Source organism: Camellia sinensis, chromosome 3 (assembly GCF_055761805.1).
Source record: "Camellia sinensis isolate YWXY chromosome 3, ASM5576180v1, whole genome shotgun sequence".
NCBI lineage: Eukaryota > Viridiplantae > Streptophyta > Magnoliopsida > Ericales > Theaceae > Camellia > Camellia sinensis.
In genome coordinates, this window is record NC_138963.1 from 37,961,166 (window position 1) to 37,987,309 (window position 26,144).

General features: G+C 35.3%; 1 long non-coding RNA gene and 1 pseudogene across 2 annotated transcripts; one reads left to right on the forward strand and one right to left on the reverse strand.

Annotated features, from left to right (window-relative positions):
* Window positions 1–1,334: 1,334 nt before the first annotated feature.
* Window positions 1,335–25,349, forward strand: LOC145822470 (uncharacterized; annotated as a pseudogene). The gene is made up of 9 exons (XR_014363774.1): window positions 1,335–1,428; window positions 2,333–2,355; window positions 3,178–3,420; window positions 3,526–3,737; window position 4,158; window positions 4,344–4,518; window positions 18,133–18,153; window positions 19,250–19,271; window positions 24,819–25,349. The product of XR_014363774.1 is annotated as an uncharacterized LOC145822470 (transcript).
* LOC145822471 (uncharacterized) lies at window positions 19,668–20,325 on the reverse strand. Its single transcript, XR_014363775.1, has 2 exons — window positions 20,177–20,325; window positions 19,668–20,090 (listed from the first exon to the last, which is right to left on the reverse strand). It is a non-coding gene; the product is annotated as an uncharacterized LOC145822471 (long non-coding RNA).
* Window positions 25,350–26,144: the final 795 nt, after the last annotated feature.

Genomic DNA, 26,144 nt, shown 5'->3' on the forward strand with positions numbered 1-26,144 from the left:
AAAGGCACCAACATCTGAATGTGCATATGTTCTATTGGTTGAGAGGGTGGGAAGGGGCGGTGGTTGATGTCGTCATTGCCGCCGTCATCGGTAACTGGTGTCGTTAGGATTAAGGTTTTTGGAGTGAGAAAGGATGGAAGGAGAGGATGTGCACAAAGAAGGTGAGGGTTTATTTGGAATGTGAAGTGTGTGGACTGAGATAAAGAAGTAAAAATCAAATTACTAAATGTGTGGATTGAGAAAAGATGTACACACAGATAATTTGGTGTATGGAAATAGAATTTCCCTTTCTTTTCTCTCCCAATCTCTCCACTTTTGGGAAGATTGAAAAGGAGGCTTATAAGAGAAATGAGTTTCTCTCAATTCTCTCCATTTATTTCCATTTCTCTCTACTTAGGTTATCCAAATAAGTAAAAGAAATACATATCTCTCCATTTCTTTTATTTTCTCTCCAAATCACTCAAGCCAAACACAGCGTAAGTCACCAATGGAAACTTTTACCCATCGTTGTACAAGGTTGAATTTTTTGAACAGGTCTCTTATTGCCTATTTAAAGGCAGCCTTCTTCTAGAACTTTTTTTATTCGATTTTCACTGCTCTTCCTTCTTGCATTCTTCTATATACTAGTTTTAGAGAGAAAACAAAGTTTATAATTAAGGTTTTTGGTTTGCTCAGCAGATTGATTGCAGTGCTACTTCAATCCTGCAATTTTGATCATTGTATTATAGGATATAGATGCCTTCATTCCGTGAGCACTACTGCGGCGGGCTAATCTAAGCACAAAGTGTCATGTACTCGACTTGATCATCAAAGATTTTAAACCGAATTTTAGTAATTAAATTTCAGTAAACAATATTCCTATTTTGTTTGAACTTGACTTAAATTTTTCTATTTTACACATAAGATTGTTCCACAAATCTTAAGGGAGATTATTTTTAATTTAAAAAATAAATTCAACTTCATAATCATCTCAATTCTTGTCAAAGTTTTCCTGTAAACCAAACAGAGCATGTAAGGCTATTTTGAGAACTTTTAATTTTAGTTAAAAAAAAAAGGTAAAAAATCATTATAAAAAATTAATTGTTTCTTTAATTTTTTACATATATTTTTATAAAAATATTAAAAAGGAAGTCAAATTTTCAAAACTACCCAAGTATAGTAAACAAACCGCCAAGTCTCTTTGACCTGTACATCCAGTCCAGATCTCAACTCTCTTTCTCTCCCTCTCTGTGTATCTGATATTTCTCTGAGTGTTTTTGGATCAAACCTGTAGTGGGTATTCATTCTTTCTTTCAGGATCTTAGAAAAGTGGTAGACACACAAGAAGAAGAAAGATGGCAGCAGGTGTGAGCAGGAAGATATCAGCAGCATCAGCTAAGGCTCACACCAGAAGACCAAAGCAGACCACACCTTTTCAACTTCCTTCTGGTGGGTTTTCTTCATTTTCAACTACCATTTGAAATATACAGTGAACTATCACATGGGTCTTGGTTGTTCTTTAACAATTACTTATACTAAAGCCTATGGGTAGTAACTAACATGTTAGCACTTTGGAACAAATAAGTAAGGGCTTGAAAAATAGGGTGTCGTTCACTTTATGGATGTTCTTGTGTTCTCCTTAGTGATTTTGATACAATTTTATTTTTTATGTAACTCTGGGATTGTATGTATCTCTTTGACCTGGAGATTATTTTATATTTTGTGAAGGATTATACACAGTGATCACCTTCTTAACTGGTGATTTAAAAGGAGATTGGTTCATGACAGGGTTGACTTTTGATTTGAATTGATCCTTTAAACCATTGGCTACATGTGAATTTGTATACATATTAGTGTTAATAACAGAAGGAAAATGATAAGCACCCCCTCGGTTACAATGCAAAGTGTTGAGTTTTGGACATGAAATGCACGTAGTGTGCTTGAAGTTATGACCCAACCATATTGTGTTTTAACTCCAATAATTCACTGATTCAAAACTTTATGATTCGATGTGGTTGTTGTCATAACTTCAGCCACATCACATCATAACTGAGGGAGGTGCAAATCATGCACACTCCAATGGGGGTGTGCAGCACAAACTGAGCTGGAAAGGTTTTGTTTGCTTAACAATATTCATGATAAAATCCCTAAACTTAGTTCTTTTTAAAATTGGTTTTGGATGTGTCATAAAACATCTTGATGAGTGCTTGACCTGTCATCTCATTTCTTGTAACTTGTTTGTGAACTTTGTTATAATAGCTTTTGTTTCCAAAATTTACTATGCAATTGTTTTTTTTTTCTCTTGCAACTTTGTCGACTGTATTCTAATCTAATCATTTCTTCATGTTTTCAGGGATGTTTAAGAAAATACTAGGGGTGTGTGGTTTATGCTAGGAAACACAGATACGGATACGAGATACGAGATACGGATACGACACGATACGGATACGGCGATATGACAAAACTTAAAAAAATAGGATACCGATACGGCTAGGATACGTTGGTGAAAAATATATTTTTTAAAATTATTAATAGTGAGTTACACAAGCTAAAGAACGTTGAGAAACCACAATGTAATTTTATAATGCAAAATACTAACCTTTAAGAATTTTGTATTAATTTAAGCTAGTAGCTTATTTACTTTTTAAGTTTTTAATAGATCTTGCAAATATTTCATTTCAATATCAAGTTTAATATATATATATATATATATATTACAATAATAGAATAATTCACAACTTGTCCCTATGCTTTTTCCTTTGACACTAGTGAAAAATATTGTATTCAAGTTTACTTGTTTATTTATTTATTGATATTTAATTTTACCATTATTATATTCTCTTGTTAATTCTTACATTCTATGTAGTTATAGGGGACATGCATGAAATAATTAGGATACATCAATTTGATAAATTTTATTATTTAACTCTCTATGCTCTTCTTATCGAAGAACTTAACAAAGTATTAGAAAAATATTTGCAATTATATTATATTATATTACTATGTAAGAAATGTTACAATTCTAATTCCATAAAACAAGTAAATATGACTTGGAGTATCCGATACACCAAAATTAATAAAAAAAATAATTAAGAAGTATCCAATACTTTTAATTAGTATCCGATACGTATCCGTGAATATCCAAGAAGTATCGGTATCCGATACGGATACGATACGGATATGTCACCCTATTTGAAGTATCCGTGCTTTATAGGGTTTATGGCATGGGCTTATCAGGCAACACGCCCACCTCCACCCAGGATATGTGGCTCTGCAGATGGTCCTCCTGTTACAGCACCTAGGATAAAACTTAGTGATGGAAGGCATTTGTCCTACAGAGAATATGGTGTCCCAATAGATAAAGCCAATTATAAAATAGTGTATATCCATGGCTTCGCCTCCTGCAAACATGATGCTATAGTTGCCATAAGAATATCTCCTGTAATGATACTATTTATTTTGCCTCTGTTGTTTTCGTTTTGTTGTGGATCTTCATTTTAATCAAATTTATTTTAGTATTGCTTGATTCATGGTTGATTTTCACAGGATGTTAGTAAAGGTTTAGGGGTCTACAATGTGTCATTTGACAGACCTAGTTACGGAGAAAGTGATCCTAATCCAAAACAAACAATGAAGAGTTTGGCTTTGGATATAGAGGAGCTTGCTGATCAGTTGGGGCTAGGATCCAAATTCTATCTTGTTGGCTTTTCCTTGGGCGGGCAGGTGATTTGGACATGCCTCAAGTACATTCCTCACAGGTATTGTTTAATTAAGTTATATTTAAGAGTAAGGGAGGGAGATAGATTGTTTAATAACTGGAATGACATAATGCATTGTCTTTGCTTTTTTAAACTATTATATTGACACAGACATGTAACATGACACGAATACAACAACACAGGAATTTTCAAAAAATAGAAGACGCAATACGTGGGGAACACATGCCAAATATATAATTTTATATATTCATTATATGTGATATAAGGATAAATAATTATTGTATGTCATATATGTGAATATTTAAGTCGGAGTTAATAATTTTTGAAATCTAAAGGAGGAGAAACAAGTATACATTTACATTTTTATTTTCTTGTTGGATTCTAAATTATTTTATTCAAACTTGTAATATGTTCCATGTGTGATTAGTGTTGGGAAGTGTCTGACAAGTGTCGTGTCAGAGTTGGACATGGCACGTTACCTTCTTAGAAGTGTGCGTGCTTCTTAGACTGGTACTGTCTTTGTTATGTTGGAGGAAAGAGAAACAACCTTCTTTGGTTTTTGTCAACATGTTTCTGTCTGTGCATTACTATTTCTGTGTCCTTGCTTTTTTCTGTCTCAAGTGGTTTACATGAAATGCTAACAAGCTGGCAGGAGCAACGCTTATAGCTCCGACTGTCAACTATTGGTGGCCTGGTTTTCCCATAAATTTATCTAAAGAAGCCTATTACCAATAGTTGCCTTAGGACCAGTGGACGCTTCGTATTGTTCACTACATTCCATGGCTTAGCTACTGGTGGAACGCTCAAACATGGTTTCCTTGTTTTAGTTAATAGTGTTGGGATCGGAGATCCCGCCCAAGACCTTATAGAAATCATTGCAAGCAGAGAAACACACCCACACTCAAGGAGACACAATATTTAACGTGGTTCGGCCTCAATGCCTACATCCACGGGAGAGTAGCCAGTTATCACTATAACAATGGAGATATTACAGAGAGATTACAATAGAGGAGGAGCTCACACTCTCCTCACTCACACACTCACCCGTCTCCCTCGCTCACACCGAGAGAGACGGTCTCTCCGCCTCACATCTCTCACTCTCTTTGTTGTCTCACGGTTTGCTCACATTTTGCTCTCTCCTCTCAACCTCCATTTATAGGTGAGGGAGTAGGTGGGAGAGCCTTTGGGCAGCCTCTATTCTTGACTCTTGAAGATGGTTGGTGGCCGCCAATGTGGACTTTGGTTGGTTGCCTTCCTATTGTTGCCAACCAATCTTGACTTGGATGATCACCCCTTTCACACATGGGTGAATTCAACAAATCTGGTACTGTCTTTGTTATGTTGGAGGAAAGAGAAACAACCTTCTTTGGTTTTTGTCAACATGTTTCTGTCTGTGCATTACTATTTCTGTGTCCTTGTTTTTTTCTGTCTCAAGTGGTTTACATGAAATGCTAACAAGCTGGCAGAAGCAACGCTTATAGCTCCGACTGTCAACTATTGGGCGCCTGGTTTTCCCATAAATTTATCTAAAGAAGCCTATTACCAATAGTTGCCTTAGGACCAGTGGACGCTTCGTATTGTTCACTACATTCCATGGCTTAGCTACTGGTGGAACGCTCAAACATGGTTTCCTTGTTTTAGTTAATAGCTCACAACGATGCTGTTCGTTCTCCCAAAGACATAGAACTTTTGCCTAGGCTTCTTTCGAGAAAGGGATACGGGGTGTTTATTATGAAAATCCATTTGTGCTTATTTTCTCTTACTAAAATTGAAATTATGTTGTAAGGCCATTACTTGGTGCAATGTTAAAAGCTCGGGGCCAGCTGTCAGAACACAGTTTGACAGCTTTTTCCTGCAAAATGCCAAAAAGTTAGTTTTGAACCCTGTTTACTTCCCTTAGCAGCATCAATCAATTTAATACCAAAAATATGTGTCGTGCCAATTTTACCAGATGTCCCTGAAGGGACATGTCACTCTAGAAAAAATATGTGTATAGGATACATTCTTTCCGATGGATAAACTTTAAGCCAATCACCTATTGTTTGTATTCTTGTGAGTGTATATACTTTTTATCTTAATTTCTTTCAAATTTGGCTACCATAAGACTGATAAACTATCGCTTGATTTCCGGACGTATTTAAGATGTATAAAGAAGGGTTCTGCCTAATTGGTAGCACATGGTTGTGGAAGGATTGAAGAACATTTTCAGCTAAATTTTTTTTGTATATGTGATTTTAGTATTTCCTATGATGATAGTAGCTGTGCGATTTCATGCATAAATAGAAAGCCTCCTTAGTTTGTCCATTTTTATTTATGTTGCATAGATGTTATTGCGAAGGATTTTACTTGAACTGCATATAAATTCATCCCATAGATTGAATGTTCAGAGCTTAGCCTTCCAGCGCGATATGCCAACTTGGAATTGGGTTATTACTGGCTTAGTTTTGACAAGAAGTGACACCTCTGATCTTTTAGATGAGATGGGTATTTAACATGGTACCAGAGCAGGCAGATCCTAACTTCCAAACAGTCACTCCCTCATAAAAGTACACATTCACGAGGGTGATCAACACATGAGGATTTGACTTCTTGATAATTGTCATGGGTTTTGCTTCGACTCCTTGACTATTTATAATAGTGTTGATTCATAGAGCATGTACTCAAATATCGTTGCTTGTCTACATGGTATTGGTGATTAGGCTTGTTAGAATGCAACATACTAATAGTTTTCATAAGTAAATTGATGTTCAGGTGAAAGCTGAAGTTGAAGAATGCAACATAATGAACTTCTATTTTGCCTTTGATCAGTAATTCTTCTAGTCTAAGTCCATTCTTCAGTTTCAAGGTCCCTACTGAATTCAAGTATTAATCACTGGTCAAAAACAAATATTGTCAACATTCTACTGTAATTTCATCCGGAGAAAAGATGACCACAGTTTGGGTTGTTACTTATTTTAATTCTTTTACTTTTTATATTTATTTGTTATTTTTTAGGTTGAAGGTGGGAAGAATCTGATGATACCTCTTATTAGTATTGTTGTGAGATTGTAACTGCTAGAATGCTTATTTTGTTTTTTTGTTAATATTTACTTAAGTTGAGAGTACAATAGTCATATTGCTATGTTAGGGTTTGTATATATATATATGACTGATGTAAAGTTGAGGTAGTGTGGTTATTCAATATATATAAAATTTCTCTTTCTTCTTATTCTTCGTCTTCTTTCTCCTAAATCCCAACCCTAAAGGTCTTCATTTCACATTCTAACTTGGTATCAGAGAAACCTATTCTTTATAAAAAAAAAAAGTTTCTACAGACTCTGTAGATCGATTTGAGGTAATCGAGACGTGCTGATGCAATCAACCGTATGATGACATCAGCATGACATAAGCACTGTACGGACAGGTCCTTCACCCCTAGATTCGAAATTGCCTCCTGAGATTTATGGTAGTTTTTGTGGAATATTTTGATCATCCCTGATGTGAGTTTTCGATTTTTGAAAGTATTTTATGTTTTTTGGGACTGTTTTTCAAATTTGCTCTTGGGACTACTTTTTGCTGTTTTTTCTTATTGGAATCACTACCCTAGGAGCCGAAAATCCCATCCCTAGGGGTCCTTGATCTTATTTTGGTTTTGTTACTGTTGGGTTGATGTTTTGTTCGATTATTGCCTATTTATCGTCCAACAACACTGTTTTCTTCAATTCTACCTATTGAAGGTTCCTATATAAGGACTGAAATCCTTCTAGCAAGGGATATTTGTCCTCTATTTCTTGATTTCTGCTGTTGAGTTTGTGTGTTGGTCTAATTTGGGTCCCAATTTGCTTGGCAAACCTGTGTTCTCCTCATTCTTGCCTATTTTTGCTATGAATTTTTATTTTTTGAGCTACTTCTGTGTCTATATTGGTGATTGTTGGTGTTGGTTGTTGTGGGTATTGGCTGTTTGCAAGTATTTTGTCCCTTTCATGCTCATGTTGATAATTTAATATGATTGATCATAATGGTTGAGATTGAGGCTAAGGCTATAACTATGGGTAAGGATGATGACATGCCTAAATCTATCACTATCAAGAAATTGAATGGTGCCAATTATTTGACTTGGCCCCACACCGTCAAAATTTTCTTACATAGTAAGAAGAAGTCCCGCTTCATTAGCGAACCCCCTTCTCCTACTGATGATAAAGCTTATGATGATTGGTGTAGTGAGGATTCCTGTGTTATGGGTTGGATTTGGCACAGTCTGAAACCACATGTTGCTTCTATTATGGAATTTTGTGATACCTCTAAAGACATTTTGGACTCCCTTTCTGAGTCTTTTTCAAATCAAAGTAATGTCTCTCGGGTCTATGAGTTATATGAATAGATTTTTGCTATGCGTCAATCTGGCCTATTTCTCCCTGATTATTATAGTAGTCTCAAGACTTTACGGGATCAGTTACTGTAGTATCGACCTTTCACTACTGATGTGAACAAGTAGAAGCAACATTGGGAGGAGTTTATGATGGCTTCTTTACTTTCTGGCTTAGATCCTGAGTTGTGAGGGTTTAAGGATTAGATTCTTGCCAGCAAGACTCTATCTTCAGCTGCCAATGCCTATTCTCGGCTGTAACGCTCTTCATTGAGACAAGCACAATCCACTTCTGGGTCCTCTACTTTATCATCTTCTGCATTGGTTTCTACTCGTGGGGGTTTTCACGGTTCATCTGGTTCCTGAGGCTCTTATTCTGGTTCGCAGGGTTCTTATGAAGGTAGTTCTCGTAATGGTAGCTCACGTGGTGGTTTTCGTGGTAGTAGTAGTAGTAGACCTGGTTCTCGTGCACGTGGTGATCGCAAGTGTACTCATTGTGGTTCCTAAGGTCATACTGAACCTTGGTGTTGGCAGAAGTATAGTAAACCTGATCATGTCCATCAGGTTATGGATGTCCCATCCTCAAAGTCCTCCTTGTTGTCCACTCGCTCGAATGCTTTTCCAGCTAATTCTCATGAGACACTCACTACTTAGATTAGTGAGCTTACTGCTCTTGTCCAGTCTCTCCGGCCTAGTCTACCTTCATCCTCTACTACTACCATGGCTAGTTCAGGTAATATTGCATGTGTGGCTAAGTTCCCTCAGTCTTGGCTCCTAGACTCTAGTGCTAGTTTCCATGTCTATAGTAATTCCTCTCTTTTTGATACTCTTAGACCTGTTGATTATACCATTATACTTGCTGATGGATCTTCTCGGCCTATCTGTGGTCAAGGTCCACTCCATCCCACTGCATCCATTTCCTTACCTTCTGGTATTTATGTTCCTAAATTTTCATTTAATTTGCTTTCTATTAGCCACTTGACTTAAGCTCTCTATTGTTCGATAACGTTTTCTCTTACTTCCTGTGTTTTGCAGGACCGCCAGACCAAGATGATGATTAGTTCAGGGCATGAGAATGATAGCTTATACTTTTTGGACACTAAGACCTCTCCTCATTCTCCATCTGCTGTGTTGAGTGCTAGTGTATCTCCTCTTCAGTGGCATTTTTGCTTGGGTCATCCCTCATTGACCAAGCTCACGTTAGTTGTTCCGAGCTTGAGTCATGTTTCTCAGATTGAGTGTGAAGCTTGTCAATTTGAGAAGCATCACCGTAGTTCTTTTCCTAGTTGTAGTGTTAGTCGTGTGTCTGAGTCGTTTGCTCTTGTCCATACATATATTTGGGTTCCTTCAAGAACTCCCACTGTTAATGGGTTCTTTTATTTTGTTATTTTTATGGATGATTACTCTCGGATGACTTGGTTGTTTTTAATGAAACAAAGATCTGATTTGCCTTCCATCATCCCTAAGTTTTATAATGAAATCTTTACTCAGTTTGGAAAACGTGTTAAGATATTTCAATCGATGATGCCTTAGATTATGCGCAGTCTATTTTAACTACTTTTTGTGATACTCATGGTATTATCCATCAAACTAGTTGTTCTCATACATCCCCTCAAAATGGTGTTGCAGAGCGGAAACACCGCCATTTGTTAAATGTTGTTCACACCTTGATGTTTAATATGCATGTCCCCAAACAGTTTTGGGGCGATGCAGTTCTCACCGCTTGTTTTCTTATTAATCGCATGCCCTCTAGTGTTGTACACACATCTCCCTATTCTCTGTTATATCCCACACCGTCTCATTTTCCCTTGCCTTCTCGCATTTTTGGTTGTGTGGCCTTTGTCCATGTTCTTGACCCTAGTTTGGATAAGTTATCTCCTCGAGCACGCAAGTGTGTGTTCTTAGGTTATTCTCGCACTCAGAAAGGGTATTGATGTTATCATCTTAAGTCACGTCGCTACTTTGTCAGTGTTGATGTTACATTTTTTAAGTCTACTCATTTTTTGTTCTTCCTATAGGCAATAGTTATCTCTTGATCTTCTTTCTTCTCATGAGGGGGAGCCAGCCTTTCTCACCCCTACTCTTCCCTCTTATGCTCTTTCTATATCCATTCCTATATTCTCTCGCTTCTACCCCTCCTTTGGAGGTTTATCAACGGTCTCAAGCTCGTCTCATTGTGTCTTATGGCCCGACCAGTTCATCTTCTTCAACTGAGGCCCCTGTTCCACCTGCTGATTTACCATCAGATGACCTTCCTATTGCACTCCGCAAAGGTACACAAACTTGCACTCAACATCGTATTGCTCATTTCATTTCTTATGATCACCTCTCTCTTGGTCTTCACCTTTTGCTTGTAGCTTGTCTAGTATTTCCATTCTCCACACCTATCAATAGGCTATGTCCATCTCTGGTTGGAAGTATGCCATGGATAAGGAAATGCATGCTCTTCATCAGAATCAAATGTGGGAACTTACCTCTCTACCGTTTGGCAAATGTATTGTGGGTTGTCGTTGGATTTATACTGTTAAGTATCTTCTTGATGGCATTATTGAGCGGCTTAAGGCTCACCTGGTAGCTAAAGGCTACATCCAGACCTATAGTGTTGATTACGTGGAGACCTTCTCTCTTGTGGCTTGTCTTAATTCTGCTCGGATTCTTCTCTCTGTTGCAGTCAATCAGTCTCAGCCTTTATATCAACTTGATGTCAAGAATACCTTTCTCCATGGTGATCTCCAAGAGGAGGTCTATATGGATTAGCCCCTTGGCTATGTTGTTCCCAGCCAAAAGCATCTTGTTTGTAGATTGTGGAAGGCCTTGTATGGTCTTAAGTAGTCCCCCATGTGCCTGGTTTAATCGTTTTAGTGCTGTTGTGCTTGCCTATGGATTTCACCGTTCCACCTTTGATCACTCTGTTTTTGTTCACCACTCATCTACTGGGAGTATTGTTCTTATTGGCTACATGGATGACATCATCATTTCAGGGAGTGACTCCAATGGTATTGCTGATTTGAAGCAGTATTTGGGACAACAATTTCACACCAAAAACTTGGGTCATCTTCGATATTTTCTTGGAATTGAAGTTGCCTTCTCTTCTTAAGGCTTGTTCCTTTCTCAACGGAAGTATGTTCTTGATCTTCTTACTAGGACTGACCTCTTAGGCACTCGCCCTAGTGATACTCCCATGGATTCTAGTGTCAAGCTTGATGGTGACACTGACAACTTATTTCTCGATATTGGTCGTTATTATCGGTTCGTTGGGAAGTTAATATATCTCATTGTCACTTGTCCCGATATTACCTATGTCGTGGGTGTGGTCAGTCAATTTATGCATGCTGCCCGTCAATTCCATTTTGTGCCTATGTGTCGTATCTTGCAATACTTAAATAGGTCGGGGTTTGCTTTATCGCCCGCTTTCTCTTTGTCTGTTATTGGCTTCAGTGATGTTGATTGGGCTGGTAATAAGACTAACCGTCGTTCCACCTCGGGCTATTGTACTTTTGTTGGTGGTAATCTTGTTACTTGGCGTAGCAAGAAACAAACCGTTGTTGCTCATTCTAGTGTCGAGGCTGAGTATCGTGCCATGACTCATACTACTTCTGAGATGCTTTGGATTCAGTCTCTTCTCCAAGATTTTAGCTTTTCTGTTCCTACTCCTATGACCATATCTTATGATAATCAGGTTGCTATCTTCATTACCAATCAGTGTGTTTGATTTGAGTTTTTTGGATTAAGTTTTTTGAAAATTGAGTTTTTTGGTTTTCGTATTTTTTTGTTTTTAGTAAATATTTTTAAAATTTTAAACATTTTTTTTACTTTTTTAAATGCACCTTATTTAGATGTATCTAAAAAGTAAAAAATATGTGAAAAAATATTTTTAAAAATTAATAAATACATAAAAATATAAAAAATGTACTAAATTCTCATATTTTTGGTATTTAGTGAATTTTTAAAAGGTTTTTTTCACAATTTTTTTACTTTTTAGGTATTTATGTTAGGTATGTTTGAAAAGTATAAAAAAAAATTGTTAAAATATTAAAAAAATTCAATAAAAACAAGAAAGAAGAATTTTTTAAAAAATGTTTTTAGAAAAATAGAACCAAGCAAAGTGAATAATCCTGTGTTTCATGAACGCACCAAACATATCGAAATTGATTGCCATTTTATTCGTGATCTCTTACTCCGCAAACAACTTGTGACTCTTTATGTTCGTTCTGAAGATCAATTGGGTGATGTTCTAACCAAGCCTTTGGCTCGGCCTTCGTTTCATTGTTTATTCGTCAAATTAGGCATGTTCGATCTCTATGCTTTAACTGGAGGGAGAGTGTTAGAATACTTATTTTGTTATTTTGTTCTTTTGTTAATATTTACTTAAGTTGAGAGTACGATGGTCATATTGCTATGTTAGGGTTTGTATACAAATTTGACTGATGTAAAGTTGAGGTATTATGATTATTCAATATATATAAAATTTCTCTTTCTTCTTCTTCTTCTTCCTCCTCCTAAATTCCAACCCTAAATTCCTTCATTCTACATTGTAACTGTAACAATTACAAGTCACATGATTATAGCAATAGTTACTATCTATTCTTGTAGTGAACAAGAGATTTTTGTAGTTTTAGATTTGTTCTACCTAGTTACAGGCGATGGTTGAGATTATTGACAGAGCAACTTGAGAGTAGATTTACAAGACACCCAACATTGTCTGCCAAGAGAAAAAAACAAGTCCAAGGGTGTAAAGTTACCTTCCAAGTTGTAATTGAAGTTGTCAATATATCTTTTCCTTTAAGGCTCTTTAAAGCGGAATGAGAGATTGTGATTTAGTGTAAACAATCAAATTTTGTTAAGACTATCTTTGATCTTAACAAAATTTATTATTTTATCCAAAAAGCAAAAGAAATGAGAGATTGTGATTTGGTTTGTATATTGATCCCATTGTTTCTCAAGCAGGGAGAGCAGGTTAGTCAATGATGATGAGAAGTGACACCAGTAGAAAGTGGTCAACTTCTGACTAAACTGAGCATAAAATAATTCATGTGGCCGACCCTATATTGGGAGACAAGGCTTAGTTTGGTTTGAAAAATTGAATTTCATAGCAGAGGAACCTTACACTGTGTTTGGGAACCTAGGAGAGAAAAGAAAAGAAATGATTACTTAAGTAATAAGAGAAAATAAAAGAAAAGAAATGATTGTAATTTCTCTCATTTTTGTTTGGATGAGGAAGAAATAAAATAAAAGAAATGATTATGATTTCTCTCATTCTTGTTTGGTTAGATTTCATTAAGAGAAAAGAAAAGAAATTATTTTATATTATATTACCAAAATAACCTTTTTATATTTTCAAGCATTTTATTTCTTTTATTTTTATAGGGACAAAATTGGTATTATGAAAATAGTAATTTCTTTTCTCTTCCAATCTCTCCACTTTTGAGAAGATTGAAAATGAGGCTTATAAGAGAAATGAGTTTCTCTCAATTTCTTTCCATTTCTCTCCACTTAGGTTATCCAAACAAGTAAAAGAAATGCATATCTCTCCATTTCTTTTCTTTTCTCTCCAAATCACTCAATCCAAACATAGCGTTAATTTGGCCAGACTCTTTGGTTTCCCCAGTTTAATAATGTCTTGAATTAGCTGTAGCTCTATTTTGTAAACTTGATTTGTGAGCTGTGACCAGTATTTCATCACTGATTAAAAATTCTTACTGAAGAAGAGTGAAATTGGCATGTTTAGATTATAGATCTGCTTCTGATTTATCGATGGCAGGTATTAAGACATTTTCTTGTTATTATTAGCTAATTCTAATATGCTTAATGGATAATTAACCTAGGTTTCATTTTGTATATGTTATCTTTACTGGGTCTCAGGCACAGAAAAGGCCGCAAGGAGAATTTGAGTCCCTACACCGGCATCCGGATCCTCTAGAGTTAATCCTCTAGAGTGATCTCCTAGAGTGGCTGATCGGACGGCTGTCAATAAAACTTACCAAAACGACGTCGTTTTGATGAGTTTTTTCAACAAAAAAAAAAAATTTCAGATTTCAAGGATTTCAAAATTCCCCCCAGATGAAGATGAAGAACTATACAGACGACGGGAAGAAAAGAAGCGAAACAAGAGATCGAAGAAGAGTTAGAGAGGCCGATACCTGCATCCCGTCGCCCCGCTGTCACCGCCGTCGTGCCGTCGCCACTGTCCTGCCACCGCTGTGGCCTTCGCCCCTGCTCCAACCGATTGAAACGTATATAGGTATAGTTCTTACATACAATGTTGAAATATATGTTTTTTTTGGTCCCGTCGATTATGTTGAAATGTAAGAACTGAGCATTATTTATAACTGTTATAGTTTTTTTTGGTCCCGTCCAGTTATGATAGGTATAGTTCTTCCATACAAGAGTTAGATAGGGTCCCGTCGATTTTGTTTTTTTGGGTCTCTTCTAAATCAATCCCAGATGAATTTCAATGAGCTGGTCATGAACCAAACAAAAGCAGCTTATTTTGTTTTATCACTTCTCACCAAATCACTCAATCTGAACTAACTGATAAAATGTAAATTTGTTTTTTATGGTTTGTCTAATTGCTTATTTGTATTGAGTAATTGGGTCTGTTTCTGTTAAATTGATTAGCTTTAGTTGGGTTGGGTATGTAATAACAGTGCGTTTAGGTGTTTCGTGAAGATTGAGTCCCTATCTTGTACATTGTACTATAATAAGTAACAAACAGAAACAGAAAGGAGAAGAACCAAATTAATGGAAAATGCTAATTATGCAGAACTTTTGTATTGAAAATCGAAACAGGATGTTGTGTGTTAGTGGCATATTTTCAAATATGAATCAAAGTGATTGGCTCTTTGATCTTTGATTTCCAATGAATGAGTGTAAAGATGCCATATCACTTTGTATGAAGTTCTTTTATATAAATTCTGTTTGTCTCACATTACCCACTATGATACATAACAAAGACCATCTTAAAACCTGCTATGAATTCTGAATTTAGTTTGTATTATTTTGTATAAATTACAGTGTGAACATCTTACAGTATTATCTGAAAGACCATTTTATATAAATTTTTAAATTCTTAAAACCTGCTATAAAGACCATCTTAAAATCCTATAGTATTATCTTGAAGACCATTTTGTATAAATTACAGTATTATCTTAAAGACCATTTTATATAAATTATGAATTTAACAATGAATACCTGCTATAGTGAACATCTTAAAACCACACTGTGATACATAACAAAGACCATAATTTAGTTTGTATTATTCAGTTTGTTATTTGTTGATTATCTTATTCAGTATGTATTATTTTGCAAACATAATTTACAGTTTTTATGCTAATATTGAGCACTTCTTTATTTTTTAAATGACTTGGCACATTGATATGGAACCTAACAATCATGAGAATGACGGGGGCGAGTGTGATTGGAAGCCTAGAGTTCGTATGACATTTGATACAGAACAAGAAGCATATGATTTCTACAATACTTATGGAGGAAGGTTGGGCTTTAGTATTAGAAGGGGTTATGTAAACAAGAGCAAAGACGGGCAAATCACTTCAAGGCAATTTGTTTCTAATAAGGAGGGATTTCGGGTTATCGACAAGCGAGATCCATTAACAAAAAATCCTAGGCAGGAAGTGAGGACTAGTTGTCAAGCCCGAGTTGTCATTAAGTGGGATAGGAATATTCAGAAATTTTTTGTTAGTGATTTTGTTGAACAACATAATCATATCTTTGTACCAGCAGAATGTACGCATATGTTACCATCCCAAAGGAAGATATCTGAATCACAAGCAACCGAAATAGATTTAGCCGAAAAATTTGGAATCCGTCTTAATGCTGCATTTGAGCTCATGGGTAATGAAGTTGGTGGAAGGGAGTCGCTTGGGTTCACAAAACTGGATCAAAAAAATTATTTGAGAATGAAGAGACAAAACAGTTTAGCATATGGGGAGGCAGGTAGCATTTTGCAATATTTTCGTGACAAATCATTGGAGAATCCATCTTTTTTTTACTCGGTCCAATTAGATAACAAGGAGCAGATTACAAACATATTTTGGGCCGATGCTCAGATGATCATGGATTATGGGCAATTTGGTGATGTTGTGACTTTCGACACTACTTACAAGTTAAATAGTGCACATAGACCATTTGCGTCTTTTGTTGGATTTAACCATCATAGGGAAACTGTGATATTTGGTGCAGCTTTGATGTATGATGAGACCGCCGATTCTTTTGTATGGCTTTTTAGAAGATTCTTGGAGGCAATGTCAAGTAAGGCTCCAAAAACAATTTTTACGGATCAGGATGCTGCAATGGCTAAGGCCATACCTATTGTCATGCCTAACACAACCCATCGCCTTTGCACTTGGCATTTGATGCAAAATGCATTAAGGCATGCAAATTCTATCTTCAAGGATAATACGGTGAAGGATAAGGGGATGAAGAGTGTTTTATCCACGTTTATGTACGACATTGAGGATGAGGAAGAGTTTACCTTAAAATGGAAGGAAATGCTTGACAAGTATGAAGTAAGAGATAATCATTGGTTGAAGTTAACATTTGGGGTCAAGGAAAAATGGGGTTGGCCATATGTTAGAAATGCATGGGGTGCGGGCATGAGTAGCACCCAACTTAGTGAATCCTTTAATGCTTTCTTGAAGGATTTCATTCAGTCTGATCATAACTTAATGCAATTTATCATGCATTTTGATCGAGTTCTTTCTGAGAAGAGGTACAAAGAGTTACAAGCCGAATATGCTCTATGCCAAAAGTTGCCAAGGGTGAACATTAAAGTGAAGATTATGGAGCAAGCCGCAGATGTTTACACAAATAGAATTTTTGAAGAATTTCAGGATGAGTATGTCAAGTCCCTTGAAGTAAACATTGAAGAAATTGAAAATGATGGTGACAGTACCGTCTATACGGTTCTTGATGGTGATGGTATAAAGGTGAGGAAGGTGAGGCAGGAGTGTGATGATTCGGTCACTTGCAATTGTAGGAAGTTTGAAATGAAGGGCATTTTGTGTAGTCATTGTTTGAAGATCCTTAGAGAAAGACTCAAATTCAAAGAGATTCCTTCACAATATATTCTGAAGAGATGGACTAAAAAAGCAAGATCTGAAAATGTGAAAGATAGGTGTGGACATGATATTCAGGTTGATGTAAGATTGCATCAAACTTCATGCTATAGGTCATTGATGGCAATATTCAGAGCAGTAGCGTGTAGAGCTTCTGAAAGTGAGGAAACATATAATTTGACGGTAGAGAAAGCGGATGAATTAATTGCAAACATTGAAACCGTGTTAAGCGCAAAATTCAATATGCCTTGTTCAGATACAATTCAACAAGAAAGCCCCCCAGATACATGCCCCCAAAGCTTTGAAGTAGATGGTGTAGCGGAAAAAAATGTAGTTCAAGCAAAAGGACTCAAGAGAAGAGAGTGCACTAGCAAGGGACGAAGGCAAACAAAAGGTGGTTTGGAGCTTGCGTTGGCAAAGAAAAATAAAACAAGTTCACATAATGCTTCTTAAACTTCCATGTCTGTTACTCCTCAAACTCCTCCCTTATTTTCGGCAAGTGCTCCTGAAGCACCTCCCTTAATTCCTCAGTCGGCTCCTTTATTTTCAAGTGTTCCTCAACTTCCTCCATTCTCACCGAGTGTTCCTCAAGTTAGAGCTTCTTCGTCTCAATTTATGTATCCCGCCTATGATGTAAGTTAGTTTAATAAAAAGTTTTAGTACGGAATTGTAGGTGACTATTATCATTTTAGATTGATATGTGTTTGTTATTGTTGCAGCCAAGTTTTCTTCATCACAATATGCATTTTTCAATGCCATCGATGTGTTCCGTCCATGGAACCTATCAAGCATTTCTTAACAATGCAAGTAGTTATCACTCGCAAGCTTCAAATAGTCCTGCATGTAGTGAAGTAATTTAGTTTTCACCTTTCCTCTTTGATTTTGTCATTAATTCATTTAAAGTTCCATTTTATTTTATGGTTCCTTTGATGTAATATTAATATCTTGTTTTTTGTAGGTACTATATGGTCGTGGTCATGGCTGTGGCCGTGGGCATGGGGATGTCGATCACAAGCGAACATCTTAGCGTTATTTTGTTTTCGGAATTTTTGTGAAGGGAATTTTGTTGGATATGTAATATTCAAAACCTTTCATCAAACTGTTGCTAAAAAATTACTGATACCATCCCTGAAATGTTGCTGAAATTTGGTTTAAATTGTTGCTAAAATTTTTGTTCAAATGTTGATGAACTTTTGATTAGTTTTTGCTTTATTTTTGTTGAAATTTCTGTTCAAATGTTGCTGAAACTTTGGAGAATGAGCTTCATACCTAACTAAGATAAGGATGCTCGTACTGTGTTAGAAATTAGGAATTAGGCGAATGAGCTTCATATATATGCATAACTAAGATAAAGATGCTGGTACTGTGTTTGGCTTTTAGCATGTGATAAATTGATAAACATAGATATTAGCTTCTGGATGGACAGAGAACCTGTGTTGAGCAGCAGCATATGTAATCTGTTGATATATTTCTCATTAGCAACTATTTATTACACAAAAGTTCTATCTGAAAATTATAAGCGAAGTATAGCTTTCAGCTGTCATTGAAGAGAATCTTATTGAATCTGGTGTCATTGAAGAAAACAAACACAATACCAGTTTCATTTTTGTTATGCATATATCTTAGTTATGCATATATATGAAATATACAAACAGCATGGATTCAACAGCCACTGGTGTAAGGTTGTTCCTGGTGGCAGCATTCTAGGAAAGGTGGAATAATGAATTCACTCTGCTTACTGTTGCCTCATGCAAATTGTGAAGTACCTGTCTTGGGCACATGATAATGTGTAAGTGTGGAATAGCACACTGACCTGTTGTTGGTTTTTGTTTTAGTGGCATTCTATGGCAGCATTCCTTGGGTGCAGTATGTTGGGTGTGGTTGGCTGAAAAATGATATGCCCTATGGCAGCATGCATCAGCTGCAGCTGCTGATGTAAGGGCACAATAGCAGCATACCTTGGGTGTGGAAACTTATTACCACAAACTTAATCAGCAAAACTCATCTTGATCTTTGTAGGCAAACCTGATATTCCTACTATCATTACTAACCATGAGCATTACTACAACAGCACCATCTTATAGAACCTACACTTTCAAGAACCATTCTAATAGATGGAAAGAAACCAGAAGCAGAGTGAATCCTGTTTGAAGAGTTTTCAATCACAAACCTATTTGAATCCTGTTTCAATCACAAACCAGAAGCAGAGTGAACCATTCTAACTTCAGATACACTTTCAATCCTGTTTGAAGAGTTTTCAATCACAAACCAAAGCACCTTTAATTTATTCAACATTTTGACCTATAAACTGTGCAAACATGCAACAATTGCATATGTACCAATCAGAATTTTAGTGTAGTGATGTACACAGAAATAACTGATTTCCTTCAACCTGTTCATTGAACACATTTCAATTCAACATGTTCAACCATTCAACATGTTCAACCATTGTCCAAAAAAATACACTGTTAAGTACCTGTTCATTCAACACACTGTTAATCAATGTACCTATTTTTTTCAAACCATCACATATAATACACACTGTTAAGCAACCAACATAACTCAATAGATTTCACAAGCTGTTCATTCAACACATTTCATCTCAAACAAACCGGTTATACACTTGTTTTTGCAAGCCATCACATTTTTAAGCACCAAAAAAAAAATATTACAAAACAAGTAGAAAAGTAGATTACATTTATAGCATCTTCGAAAACCTAACAACTGAGTCATTTACATGATAAAGTACAAAAATACACAAAATACAATGACATAAGTCATTGCCTTGAACATCTTCTCCATCTTTTGAAGCCTTCTATCATGCTCACCAACCCTTCTCCTCAGAACATTAATTTCTTCTGTTGTTGAATCTGTCCGAGGTCCAGCATTGGTTGAAGTTGATGCGGTAATGTCGTCGTCGTCGTCGTCGTCGTCTGCGAACCACCTGAAGTAATTGCAGTGGTCGTTCGTAGCCTACAATGGACAGGAATCAGTTAATCAATAAAGGACAAATGAAATTTGTAAAAAGTAACAGATTCATTTATATAACAGGTACTTACATATTTTCTTGGGCAAACAAAATAGACACGTCCTTTATTTCCATTTGCATTGGTTCGTACAATACGCACGGAAGCTGTTCTTCCACAATTACAAAACCTTGGCTTTAATCTTAAGTTCGTATTATTAGTGGAAGATGAAGCCATTTGTTTATCTGCATAAAAAATACCAACAGATTGAACTACCAATTAGTAGAAGATGGCGTTCTCTTCAGGATTTGTGCTTCTGACAATTATTCTTCCTAAGTGTAATTTTGTAACTATCAATCTACCTTTGTTAGTGTAGCAAGCAATAGGCTTTTGCAATGTTTAATCTGTCCATTACCTTTACTTGTTTTCATCTTTAATTTTATTTTATATTTGGGTGTGGAACAATACTTACGATATTGGGTTTGTAGAGGGGGGGAAATGGAAAAGAAAATTGAAAAAAGAAAAAAGAAAAAAGAATAAAAAACTTCTTCAATTATTTATACATAAAGCAATAAGCATTTACAAGAAAGAATGCCCTTCCAACAGTTTATGGACTCAAAATCCTTGGGAAATTTAAGCAGCAATAAAATTGAAAACAAAGGGGAAATTGTGAGAGCAACTATATTAGTACTTGTTGAAAATGTGCATTACTGTTTTGCAGCAAATTTAATGGTATTTTAACACACCCATAAGAACTAAGGGAAGCACTCAGCCAATCTTCATACAACTTACCTAACTAAGCAACAATATTGCTATAGTGCGATCAAACATGCATTTCATGTAAAACACAAGCATAGGAGAAATCTCCCTAGTGTGATTCTTGAATGAGTATCTGAAGTTACCAGAGTAGATGACAGTGCAGGATGTTTCTTCAGTGGGCTAAGCAAAAGCTGTGTATGAAACTAATCTTATTGAGAAGAACCTAATGAAGAATTGATAGTACAGGATACAAGGGAGGTTTTTTTCTTATGGAAGAGGTAGCTGAGAGAGTTAAAATCTTGGAAGGAAACTGACAATTGAAAAACATTCTGAGTATCTAAAGGGCAAGATGTGTATTTCATATATCATTGTGAGTATGGAAAAAACTATATCATTCTGTTACATACTGTTATCTAAAGGAATAGTATGGAAGAAACTATACTGAGCATTTATGCATAGACATTCATTAATGCCAAAGAAAACAAACTTAATACTGAGCATTTATGCATAGACATTCATCAATGCCAAAGAAAACAAACTTAATTACATATATCATTCTCTTACATTCCTCTGTATTCCAAACTGAAAATGCCCATTTTATGATCAACCAGAGAAATACTATATTTAAATTACACACAGATTAAATTATACAAATAGAGGGTCATTTTAAATTACACACAGATGCCCATGTTTGGAATTTAAACACTACATTTCTGTGTGTCATATAATTTAAATTACACAGATTAAATGGCCATTTTAGGCCCATTACACACAGATGTATATATATATATATTTATAAATTTCTTTGATGATTCCAATCATCTACAGTTCGGCTACTCTAAGCATAGATTTGAAATATATCATGTAAAAATTCTCAAATCAAAACCGTAAGAACATATTTTTTTCTTTTTTCCCTAATTTTTGGAATCAAAGCCCTAATATTTGAAGTTTAGAGGATGAACGAACCTGTGGTTTTTTCTTTCAATCTGTTGGAGTATGGTGACCCAGCGGTGTGGCAGCGGCAGCGGCAACGGTGGCGAGTCGGCCGTCCGAAACTCTCAGCCCTTCTCTCTCTCTCTCTCTCTCTCTCTCTCTCTCTCTAATTTCAGATTTTCATTTCCACAGGAACCTTCATTGTTTTCAAATCCCTAAATCTGAATTTTTTTTTTTTTTTTTGAAAAAACTCACCAAAACGACGTCGTTTTGGTGAGTTTTATTGACAGCTGTCCGATCAGCCACTCTTCTCAAGGCTTGTTCCTTTCTCAACGGAAGTATGTTCTTGATCTTCTTACTAGGACTGACCTCTTAGGCACTCGCCCTAGTGATACTCCCATGGATTCTAGTGTCAAGCTTGATGGTGACACTGGCAACTTATTTCTCGATATTGGTCGTTATCATCGGTTGGTTGGGAAGTTAATATATCTCATTGTCACTTGTCCCGATATTACCTATGTCGTGGGTGTGGTCAGTCAATTTATGCATGCTGCCCGTCAATTCCATTTTGTGCCTATGTGTCGTATCTTGCAATACTTAAATAGGTCGGGGTTTGCTTTATCGCCCGCTTTCTCTTTGTCTGTTATTGGCTTCAGTGATGTTGATTGGGCTGGTAATAAGACTAACCGTCGTTCCACCTCGGGCTATTGTACTTTTGTTGGTGGTAATCTTGTTACTTGGCGTAGCAAGAAACAAACCGTTGTTGCTCATTCTAGTGTCGAGGCTGAGTATCGTGCCATGACTCATACTACTTCTGAGATGCTTTGGATTCAGTCTCTTCTCCAAGATTTTAGCTTTTCTGTTCCTACTCCTATGACCATATCTTATGATAATCAGGTTGCTATCTTCATTACCAATCAGTGTGTTTGATTTGAGTTTTTTGGATTAAGTTTTTTGAAAATTGAGTTTTTTGGTTTTCGTATTTTTTTGTTTTTAGTAAATATTTTTAAAATTTTAAACATTTTTTTTACTTTTTTAAATGCACCTTATTTAGATGTATCTAAAAAGTAAAAAATATGTGAAAAAATATTTTTAAAAATTAATAAATACATAAAAATATAAAAAATGTACTAAATTCTCATATTTTTGGTATTTAGTGAATTTTTAAAAGGTTTTTTTCACAATTTTTTTACTTTTTAGGTATTTATGTTAGGTATGTTTGAAAAGTATAAAAAAAAATTGTTAAAATATTAAAAAAATTCAATAAAAACAAGAAAGAAGAATTTTTTAAAAAATGTTTTTAGAAAAATAGAACCAAGCAAAGTGAATAATCCTGTGTTTCATGAACGCACCAAACATATCGAAATTGATTGCCATTTTATTCGTGATCTCTTACTCCGCAAACAACTTGTGACTCTTTATGTTCGTTCTGAAGATCAATTGGGTGATGTTCTAACCAAGCCTTTGGCTCGGCCTTCGTTTCATTGTTTATTCGTCAAATTAGGCATGTTCGATCTCTATGCTTTAACTGGAGGGAGAGTGTTAGAATACTTATTTTGTTATTTTGTTCTTTTGTTAATATTTACTTAAGTTGAGAGTACGATGGTCATATTGCTATGTTAGGGTTTGTATACAAATTTGACTGATGTAAAGTTGAGGTATTATGATTATTCAATATATATAAAATTTCTCTTTCTTCTTCTTCTTCTTCCTCCTCCTAAATTCCAACCCTAAATTCCTTCATTCTACATTGTAACTGTAACAATTACAAGTCACATGATTATAGCAATAGTTACTATCTATTCTTGTAGTGAACAAGAGATTTTTGTAGTTTTAGATTTGTTCTACCTAGTTACAGGCGATGGTTGAGATTATTGACAGAGCAACTTGAGAGTAGATTTACAAGACACCCAACATTGTCTGCCAAGAGAAAAAAACAAGTCCAAGGGTGTAAAGTTACCTTCCAAGTTGTAATTGAAGTTGTCAATATATCTTTTCCTTTAAGGCTCTTTAAAGCGGAATGAGAGATTGTGATTTAGTGTAAACAATCAAATTTTGTTAAGACTATCTTTGATCTTAACAAAATTTATTATTTTATCCAAAAAGCAAAAGAAATGAGAGATTGTGATTTGGTTTGTATATTGATCCCATTGTTTCTCAAGCAGGGAGAGCAGGTTAGTCAATGATGATGAGAAGTGACACTAGTAGAAAGTGGTCAACTTCTGACTAAACTGAGCATAAAATAATTCATGTGGCCGACCCTATATTGGGAGACAAGGCTTAGTTTGGTTTGAAAAATTGAATTTCATAGCAGAGGAACCTTACACTGTGTTTGGGAACCTAGGAGAGAAAAGAAAAGAAATGATTACTTAAGTAATAAGAGAAAATAAAAGAAAAGAAATGATTGTAATTTCTCTCATTTTTGTTTGGATGAGGAAGAAATAAAATAAAAGAAATGATTATGATTTCTCTCATTCTTGTTTGGTTAGATTTCATTAAGAGAAAAGAAAAGAAATTATTTTATATTATATTACCAAAATAACCTTTTTATATTTTCAAGCATTTTATTTCTTTTATTTTTATAGGAACAAAATTGGTATTATGAAAATAGTAATTTCTTTTCTCTTCCAATCTCTCCACTTTTGAGAAGATTGAAAATGAGGCTTATAAGAGAAATGAGTTTCTCTCAATTTCTTTCCATTTCTCTCCACTTAGGTTATCCAAACAAGTAAAAGAAATGCATATCTCTCCATTTCTTTTCTTTTCTCTCCAAATCACTCAATCCAAACATAGCGTTAATTTGGCCAGACTCTTTGGTTTCCCCGGTTTAATAATGTCTTGAATTAGCTGTAGCTCTATTTTGTAAACTTGATTTGTGAGCTGTGACCAGTATTTCATCACTGATTAAAAATTCTTACTGAAGAAGAGTGAAATTGGCATGTTTAGATTATAGATCTGCTTCTGATTTATCGATGGCGGGTATTAAGACATTTTCTTGTTATTATTAGCTAATTCTAATATGCTTAATGGATAATTAACCTAGGTTTCATTTTGTATATGTTATCTTTACTGGGTCTCAGGCACAGATAAGGCCGCAAGGAGAATTTGAGTCCCTACACCGTGACTTAATATATGCCTTTGGAACTTGGGAATTCGAGCCTATGGATTTGGAAAACCCGTTTCCAAACAATGAAGGTTCAATCCAACTATGGCATGGAGATGAGGATCGTGTTTTGCCCGTCACATTGCAGCGTTACATTGTCCAACGACTCCCATGGATTGAGTATCATGAACTTCAGGGTTCTGGGCATATGTTCCCTTATGCGGATGGAATGACTGATGCCATGATAAAGGCACTTCTAGTTGGGGGAAAATGCCAGCCTCAGATTTGATGGGGGCTTATATTTTTAGGTTTCTTCTGCTCTCTTTTTTTTGGGTCCTAAAATTTGTTGTTGTTGTTTTGATATGTATGACAAAATGTCAAAATCTGGACCTGCTGTCGAGTGTTTTTGTAATCTGTAGTGAATATTGTATTTGCTACTAAAGGTTTATATACAGGGTACATTTATATGTAGGGAAACTGATTTTTTTTTTTTTTATATTTATTCTTTTCATCATCTTTTGGGTTGTATCAGTTTCTGTTTGATTTTTTTTTTTTTTTTTGTTTAAAATTATAAATGCCCTCACTGAATAACAGTGATTTGAAAATATTTTTCTATTGTTCCCCCGTTAGCTTTTTTTTTTTTTTTTTTTTTAAAAAAAAATATTTTTTACTCTTGGGATATTTATCTGTGCTTCATGCAAATTTGTATGATTTTTTTTTTTCACTCACATGAATCTCCATGATTTCAAATCTTTGTCTTAAAGTAATCGTAATTTTATATGATTGTTGATCCTTCAACTTTTTATTGTTATACTATTAAATTTTATAAATTAAAATCCAATCATCCAAAAAATTACATAAGCCCGTGTTAAGTATAAAATTTTGGGAAGGAATTTAAAAAAGAAAAGAAAAGGACGGTGAAGTGTGAATAAAATATATTTACATTTCACCTAATTTTACATTATTTCTCTTTCTAAATCCTTCCAAAATCCTTAAACCAACACAACCTTAAGATTATTTTAGAGGATCTGGATTTGGATTTCATAGATGCATGACTAAGTGCTGTCTTGTGAAAATTATGATTGGTAAAGAAAGTGAGGCTCACAATTTTATGTTGGAGACTAAGGACTCTTACGCTGTGTTTGGTTAAGAGATTTGAAGAAGGATTTAGAAAGAGAAAGGGAAAAATAAGGTGAAATGTGAATAAAATATACCTACATTTCACATAGTTTCACACACATTTTTCCTTTCTCTTTTTAAATTTCT